Below are 9,243 nucleotides of genomic sequence, written 5' to 3'. Positions count from 1 at the left end.
CTTGCGGAAATCGCTCAACAAGTTTTTGGCGCCGTTGCCGGGGAATGCCAAAATTTTTGGCAAAATTTTAAATTTTTCGTGTTTTATTACGAATCTAGGTTTATTCATACTTATTCAAACTTTTATATTTTATTTATTTTCAATTACTAACATATTTATTTTTCAAATTCTGTTTTATAGGTAGTTTCGGTTAGTGCGAAATTTCAAGTTCATGCGCAGTTCTCGAAGTTCGGGCACGTCACCAGATCCTATTGACCCAGAAATTGAAAGAACTCTTAAAAAGAACAAGAAAGAAAAGAAAAAGAAAAACCAAACCCCAATAAAAACTAAAATTACCGAGCCAGAAGTTATGGTCACACTTATGGATTACGCTAGGCCAGGAGTGGCCGGTGTAACCAACAGTATAGTTAGACCCCAAATTAATGCACATCATTTTGAAATTAAGCCTGCGTTGCTTAATATGTTGCAAAATAATGTAACGTTTTACGGGTTACCTAACGAAAATCCTAATACCCATTTGACAAATTTCTTAGAAATTTGTGACACTTTTAAAATTACTGATGTAACTGCAGAAGCAATCAAACTTTGCCTTTTTCCTTTTACCTTGAAGGATCGAGCCAAAGAATGGTTAACTTCTATGCCAGCCGCATCAATTGAGACTTGGGAACAATTAGCCCAAGCATTTTTTATCAAAATTCTTCCCTTTAGCAAAAACCACAAAAGTCATTAAAGAGTTAACATCTTTTTCTCAAAATGATAGTGAAACTCTTTATGAGGCTTGGGAACGTTTTAAAGAACTTCAACGTTTATGCCCACACCACCAATTGCCCGCTGAACTCTTAATGCAAACATTTTATAATGGACTAAATCCTACAACAAGAGGTTCATTGGACGCTATGTCTGGAGGGTTATTCATGAAGAAAACATCTGCCCAAGCAAGAGAACTTTTAGAGGAAATGGCAATCAACAGCAGTATGTGGCCCGCGGAACGTGGACACGTACCATTAGCGAAACCATCATCCTCAACAACATCATCAGTTAAAGGTATAGTGAATCTTGATCCAGTAGCGATGTTGTAAGCCCAATTTTCTGCCTTGTCGCACAAAATTGATAGGTTTATGGCACCATGTGATCCTAATGGTCAACCAATCCAAACAGATGTGGATTACAAAGGTATGAGTGAGATTGAACAGGTAAATTTTGTCCAAGGGCAAAACCAAACTAATAATCCTTATTCCAATACATATAATCCTGGATGGAGAAATCATCCTAACTTTAACTGGAGAGACAATAATAATGCTAATGCTAATCAAAATTGTACTACTAATTATCAAAATCAATCAAGAGATTCGATTAGCACTTTATCTTCTAAAATCGACAAATTCATTGATGCGATGAGCGGAAAAATAAGTAATCACGACGATGGTTTTAAATGGATCGAGAATAAATTCGATCAGCTTATTAAAAACCAATCATCTAGCATCCATAATTTGGAGATTCAAATTGGACAACTCGCTAAATCAATTCCATCCCGCAAAGAGGGAAGTCTTCCAAGCCATACGGAAGAAAATCCGAAAGAGCATGTTAAGGCTATCACTCTTCGTTCAGGGAAAAATTACTTAGGCCCGGAAATGACCGGAAATTCGACTTTACCTGGAACTGATTTACCAAAGCCCAAAGAAGATACGTTAAATCAAAAAGATGCACCGATTGACTCTAGTACAAAAACTTTTGTACCCAAACCACCTTTTCCACACAAAGTCCACAACAAGGACTATGATAAACAACTTTTAACATTTTTAGACAAACTTAAGAATTTGCATATTAATTTAACTTTTAATTCACGACTTCGTTTATTTCCAGAAAAACTTAAGCCCAGATGGTTAGGACCGTATTTAGTCGTCAAAACTTTCGATTATGGTTCTTTAGAACTGGAAGGTCCTAACGGAGTTCGATTCAAAGTTAATGGTAATCGATGTAAAATCTATTACGAAAATATTTCACAAATTGAAATTCCGTTCGTAACGAGATTATCTGACGTATAAATTACTCAGTTTTTCTTACACAGTTTATTTTGTTTTATTGTTTTTATGGTTTTGTTTATTTTATTTTTATTTTATTCTATTTTATTTTATTTTTCCAAAATGCCATTTTTATTATTAGATTACTTTATGTTATGATTTAGTTACGTAAATATTTTTATTTCATGATTTTAGATTTAATTTTTAGATAATTAGGATGAAATTGTAGTTTAAGGCAATTCTCTACCGAGAATTTGAAATTCCCTGCCGAGAATACTCTTTTTCAGAATTGTCTATTTTGATTCGGATTTCTCTGTTCATGCCGAGAATTTTAAATTCTCTACCGTGAATCGGGAGGTAGCTTTGATGCCTGATTTCCGCAAGGAAATCAGCGTGTCGCGACCGCGGCTTTGCCATTCACGGTCGCAACACGCGTGTTTCCTACGCTATCAGGTCTGAAATGTCACAATCCTTTCAACAAACCTCTTGACAAACGAAACATTGAGTTTCTTCATTTCCGAAAGGTGTAATTTTATACCTTTCATAATTAAAACAACACCACTTTTCATCCGAAACTCTTATAAATTAATCCTAGAAGATTCAAGTTCTGTTACAATTTCTTTTCATCTTTGTCAGAACTCTGATTTTTCTTCACAAATACCGTTCTTTGCTAAAGTAACACAAACTTTGCACCATGCCTACCAAATACAAACCATCTAAGCACAACGCTGCCTCAATCAAGAAACGCCCAGACTTATCCAAGCGATATGGGGCGCCTTTTCCTATCTTCAACCACGATGAAGGTAGGCGTTATTGGAATCACCGTTACAAATTCTTCACCGGAATGTTGTATATGGATGAATTTCTTAATAACCAATTAGGAATTTCTGATGACATGAGCCGCTATATGGAGCGCCTAGGGTGGACAAAATTCGCCCAAATACGATTTCCAATAATAGGCGACTGGATACTCGAATTCTTCTGTACCGTGCGTTTTACTAATAAACGACGAGTACGTCTCAGTTTTCATCGAGAAGGCGAAATCTTCACTTTCGGCTATCCTGAGTTGCATGCTTGGTTTGGTTTTCCCCCGAGGGATACAATCAAACGTCATCCTGGACGAGACATGACATCCTCAGACATTTGGAGAATGCTCACTGGATTCTGGCGATTCAATTCAAAACTTGCCTATAATCACTCTTTTCGCTCCAACTCCATGCTGTATTTGCACAAATTTCTGTGTCACAGTTTATTCGGGCGCACATTCAGTAGTGTAGTCCGTGACACTGATTTATATGTTCTTGGAGATATATTCCAGGGAAATGCAGTGGATTCTTCCAAAATTCTGATGGAAGGTCTTGTCGCCGCCTCTCGATCCAAAGATAAGAAGATTGGGTTCGACAATATAATCTGTGGAATAATTCTCGGTTCAAAGGATACTATTGATGTTCCTTGGAGTGATGATGAATTCTTCCCGACAATTGACTATGAATTTCTCGACCACGAAGGACTTGTGAAACGTGTCTTTCGAGCAGGGCCTCAATTTCTGTCTGCACCGGAACGTGAAACTTTCGTGCAGTTTCAAATTGATCGTATTAAGGCCAGAAATATCCCGTTAGATAGGGATGAATATGTAGAATAGTTTCTGTTTTTCATTTTTTTTTATATATATATATTTTTTTGTTTTGTTTTAATTATTGATTTGTTTTCATTATTTGTACATATGTTACAATAATAAAGATCTTATTTCGTTCCATTCTTAATTTTTATCCATTTGATCCATTATCTATACTTAGCATATTTCATATGGGTACTTTCTAATTTTTCATAATCAAATTAAGATAAAAAGGATTCACATGAATTCATATGGTTTTCTATTTTTCCACACGTATATTCACGTTTAATTCTATTTGTAACTTAATTTATTTTTAATGAATTAAGTTTACATTTAATCAATTCAATTCATGTATTAAATATGTATTAACATGCACTTATTATGCATTTAATATGGTTCTCTTAACTTATATGCATAAATGCACATTTAAGTTTCATTAATTCTTCATAATAAATTTATTTTAATTCAATTTATTAAGGTTAAACCTTTGGTTTTCCTTGCAATTAATGTCATTTATTTTAGTTTTAAGTGCAGGAACACTTAATATTAAGTTCAGGAACCATTCCACAACAAAAAATGCACAAACCAAGTCAAAAGGCACCAAAATTGGCCATTTCAACCAATTCTCTACCGAGAATTAAGAAATTCTCGGTATGACCAGCAAGTTCGGCCATTTTTCATTGCGAAAATTGCCTGAAAGTCGCGTGCCGCGGCCGCGGCTATGCCATTCGCGGTCGCAACACGCGTATAATTTGCCCTATTAAATCCGATTTTGTCACCAAATTTTGCCTATTCCTATTCCTATTCTACCTATTCACCTACCTATACAACCCTATATAAACCTACCTCTTACACAAACCTCACATCACCTCTATTTTTACCCAATCCCTTACTCTAAACTCTTCCCCAAAAACCTACTTTTACTTTTCCCAATTTATTCACTCCAATTTCTATCCTCTTCTCTATTCATTCAATCCCATATTCCCAACCCCCAACCTCATCTTCAAGCTTTGGTATTTCTCTCAACTTCTTCTTCTTCTTCTTCTTCTCAAACCCTAAAAACACCATCACCATGGTTAGAACTAAGCGTGTTGGTAACAAGCCCACTGTTACGGAAGCTAATCGCCTTCGGGTTCAATGCGGAGCTTATTTTGACATCTATTCGGAGGAAGAAGCCGCTCGTTTCAAACATTTTTCTCAAGCCGACCGCCAATTTGTGGATATGCACTTCTTAGACTTCCATTCGGTAAGAGCATTAAATTTCTCTACTCGAATTGATGCCTTTATTGAAGCTTTGGGTTGGCAAGAATTCGTTAATATGCGTTTCCCGCGTATTAATGAATATGTGGTGGAATTTTTGGTCACTTTGTCCATGAACAAGAAGAAAACTTCAATTTCTTTTAGGAATAATGGTATCCCTTACACCATTGATTATGAAGCAATGGGAAACATGTTTGGTTTCCCTACTTCTGATTTTTACGATAAGCCTAAAGATTTTGATAATGATGCGGTTTGGCAAACTCTCTCGGATCAAGATTATTTTAATTCGAAAAACACTTCAAGCAAGTTGATTAAGGACAATTGTGTGCTCTTCTTTCATAAGTATTTAAGTTTCTCCTTGTTTGGTCGTGTTGAGAGTTCAAAGGTTCAAGTTCGGGATTTGTATGTTTTGGATAGTTTGCTTAAAGACTTGAGGATTGATAGCATTGGTATTTTATTTGACAATTTATTCCGTGCTTCGAGGGCTAGTACCATTCAAATCCCTCTTTGTAATTTTATCACCGCAATTGTGTTGGGAGCTCGGGGTGAATTGGCCGAATATGACATGTCCACCTACCGTGGGTATGTTCCGCTTTTGGACATCTCGGCTCTTGAGCGAGCTCATTTATTGCTTCCCCAAGGACCTCCCGTCTTTATTTCCTATGCTACCCGTATTGCCCATCTTCGTGGCACTATGGGTGGTGGCGCTTCAAGTTCACAATTTGTAGGTACCGAAGGCGGCAGAGATGCGGCAGGAGAGGACGATGAACCACCGGCTCAAGCACAACCCCAAGCACCTCAAGCAGCGGATGATCCGGTCGATTTGCGGAGGATTTTGAACCAAATCAATTCCAACAACCATCAAATGAATTTATGCATTGATGATTTGGTTGAAAACAATATGGTGATGAATGACAACCTCAACCTTTTGAGGCGTGAACATCGTTCGACTCGGCATCGGATGCTTTCCTTTTTCCGACGCCGCAATGTGGAGACGTCACCTACACCTCCCGATTCACCACCTCAAGCTTAGGTTGTTTTCCTTTCATTTTATTTTTATCTTGTTATAATTTGGTACACTTTTCATTTTCTTATGTTTGGTACAATTTTCAATTTTTAATTTTATGTTGAATGTTTAATTTGCTCAATTTCAATCTTTGTTTCGTATTTTATGTTTTCTCCATTATTTTTGCACCAATGAGGACATGGTCCAATTTAAGTGTGGGGGGAGACATTCATATATCAATTTCTACACAAATACGAACAAATGCAACGAATGATATTCATGCAAATGCAACACATATATATATTGCAAAACATTTTTCACAATAACTTAACATTTTCATAAGTTAATATGATTATTTGTTTAGGTTATCATTATCGATAGAAATAATATTCCTATACGGGTAATATTTTTTCAAATTTTTCACAAATCTCCGATACGATTTTTAAGTAAAATTGTCTCGAGTGAATGTATTTTAAGTAAAAAATTCTTTATTCAATCTCTATTGTATATCATGTAAATCATGATAGAATAAATCTTATTTTAAATTTTCAATTAGGTTTATAGGCTTTTAATTAAACTAACAATTTTTTAGCTCGGTTTGATTTCGTCTTACATTAAAACTAATTGAAGTTTTTAAGGAAACTTTAGCCATAATACATGTTGAATTTTAAGTCAATATCGGATGAATGTGCTATTTTTCTTTTTCCCAAGTTACAATTTTATAATTCATATTAATCAATCAATTAGTTGAATTCTTAACTTTTGGCCACGATTGAGACCAACCTTATCACAATCGAGGTATGAAAGGGAAGAAAATTAAGTACCGTTTACTTTTGGCCACGGTTGCGATCACCCTTATCACAATCGATGTATGGAAGGAACGTTTAAAAATAATAATAAGTGTGTATAAGTTTAAAGTAACGATTGCGTCCACCCATGGCATGGTCGGTACCTCTTAAGCAAACACAAAGCAATAAAATACGTATAAGGTTACGGTTGAAACCACCCTTATTTCGGGCGTAACCAAGCAAATAAAATCAAGTACTTATTCATTTTAATATATCTCATATATTAGTTTAGGTTTGGGAAAGGAAAATTTGTGCTTTGAAATGCCTTGAGATGAAAAACTCAAAAACATGCGTGCTTATTTCGTCCCCAATGCTTCAATACAAAAATTGGAAATACAAGACGAATGATATATCGTATTTATACTAAGTTAGTTTGATATTTTGCGTATAAATTTGCCATGCGAAGTTAGTCTTTTCGGCTTAACTAATTTAAAAGGTAATACAAAGATATATGTTTTATTTTCATAAAGAGATTAGTTAAAGAATAAAATCAGTGAAATTTTGCTCGGGACTAGCAAAAGATTAAGTGTGGAGATTTGTTAAGCCCAAAATATACCTAAAATATCATCAATAATTACATCAATATTGCTACGAATTTATGCTATTCATACCTATTTAGAATACTTTTACTCTCGAATATGTTTCTTTCGTGCAAGGTACATAAATATTTGGTAAAATCCAAATAGGAGTAAAAAGAGTTCAAAAATAGAAGAAAAGCCCTACAAAAGGAGTCAAAGACGACGAAAATTAATAACGCCAAGTCGAGGACACGAACGAGAGCGAAAAAGTGAAAAACGCTCCGTGCCGCGACCGCGGCCCCCCTTTTCACGATCGCGACACGCGTCCTTCAGCCTTTTTTCCCTTCGTCCAATGACCAAATTGTTGCTCCCCCATTCTCGGTAGTGAATTTGATATTCTCGGTACGAGCAGGAGATTTTGGAAGTCTAATTACACACTTTCGTTTTCGATGAAACACGATCGTTCGGGTGGATAAAGACGTCCTTTCGCAGCGGACACAATCCTTCACAACGGACATGACACTTCAATCAAGACTCTTCAACATCTATAAATAAAGAGTTGATGGAGAGTTGAAGATAATAATGATATAATGAAATAATGATATAGTGATATGTGTAGAAGAAAGAAATTAGTGTAGAATTTATGCAGAAATTCCGAGTCAAGTGATTCAGAAGTTAGATTTAGATTCTGTAAAAAGCAATATGATGTACACACATTGTTTACAAATTAATAACAAATTCAGTAGCGTTTAGACATTGTTCCAGTTTAGTTTTCATTTTGGTAGTAGACCGACCCAGTCTCTATTACGAAGATTTAGCGAGAAGATTGAGTAGAGGATTCGCCCCTGAGCCTGACAAACTCTAACGAAACCCAAGGAAAGGATTGACAACCCGTTCACTTGCACGCCGTCGAAGAATTCAATGCTCCATGTTCTCTGTAAACTTGTATCAATTTATATTTCATCTAATAAAGTCCGTTCTATTCGATAGATTCTTATGCAACACTTTGGTAAATGAGCCGAAGTGGATTGATGCTGGTGTTTTCATTAAAACGTATTTAATTCAAATCTTTACAAGGAAGCTTTGTTGAACACTTAGGCAAATTATCATCTCGAAAGAGTTTTAATTTGATTAAGGGCAACTATCCCGAAAGGGTTTTGTCGCGTTCAAAGCCAATTAATTAGAGGTTTCGTCATTTATTTCATCTTTATAATTCGTACAAAGTTTAAAGTTGTTTCTTTGCTTAATGCAAACAAATATACCTGTTTACTTTTCTAAAGTACTAAAACGTTCCTGTTTTGCAAATTCAATCTTAAATCAGATATTTTCTAACATCTTCATATTCTAATCTAATTCTTATTCTAGCTATTTCAAAACCAAAACCGATTAAACGATTTTCCATATTATAAACCTTTAAAGTAAATTTAACCGATTAAAAATAAGTTTTGTTCAAAAAACGTTCCCTGTGGGATCGATATCTTTTATTGCTACAAGCGTATACCGTGCACTTGCGGAAATCGCTCAACAGGCCCAAAGCCCAATACGGAAGTCAAAAGCCCAAGTCAAACAGTTTAAAGCAACTCGGCCCGCGTATGTCAAAACGCTGTCGTTATGTACAAAACGCAGCTCAGCGGAAGAAGGATCTAGAAGACCTTCGTGGAACAACTTCGGGACGAAGCTGCTGAGTTGATTCGACAAAGAGTACAAGACAGCAGCTGAGCAAGAACAACTTCCAGACAAAGTGTTTCCACTTTGGGTAAAGTTCAGAAGACACAAAATGCTGTCTAGTTGACCTTACCATAAATGGAGAGACATTCTGTCGAGCTGACCAAAAGCTGACCGAGGATAGAAGATACTCAAATCTGATTGGCCAAGAGCTCTGAGCAAGACTGGGTGACAACGACAAGAAGCCGTTTCCCTCCAACGGTTATTTCGAAATTCGAAATGACCGATGCCTCAGACGTCTCTATAAATA

The 9,243-nt window shown here is 35.9% G+C and overlaps 1 non-coding gene across 1 annotated transcript; it reads right to left on the bottom strand.

The window, feature by feature from the left end:
• Positions 1–719: 719 nt before the first annotated feature.
• LOC136207607 (small nucleolar RNA R71) lies at positions 720–826 on the bottom strand. Its single transcript, XR_010676740.1, has one exon. It is a non-coding gene; the product is annotated as a small nucleolar RNA R71 (small nucleolar RNA).
• Between the last annotated feature and the right edge of the window lie 8,417 nt (positions 827–9,243).

This window comes from Euphorbia lathyris, chromosome 9, assembly GCF_963576675.1.
Source record: "Euphorbia lathyris chromosome 9, ddEupLath1.1, whole genome shotgun sequence".
Taxonomy (NCBI): Eukaryota; Viridiplantae; Streptophyta; class Magnoliopsida; order Malpighiales; family Euphorbiaceae; genus Euphorbia; species Euphorbia lathyris.
The sequence above is the reverse complement of the archived record's forward strand: the minus strand, read 5'-3'. Positions and strand labels throughout refer to the sequence as shown.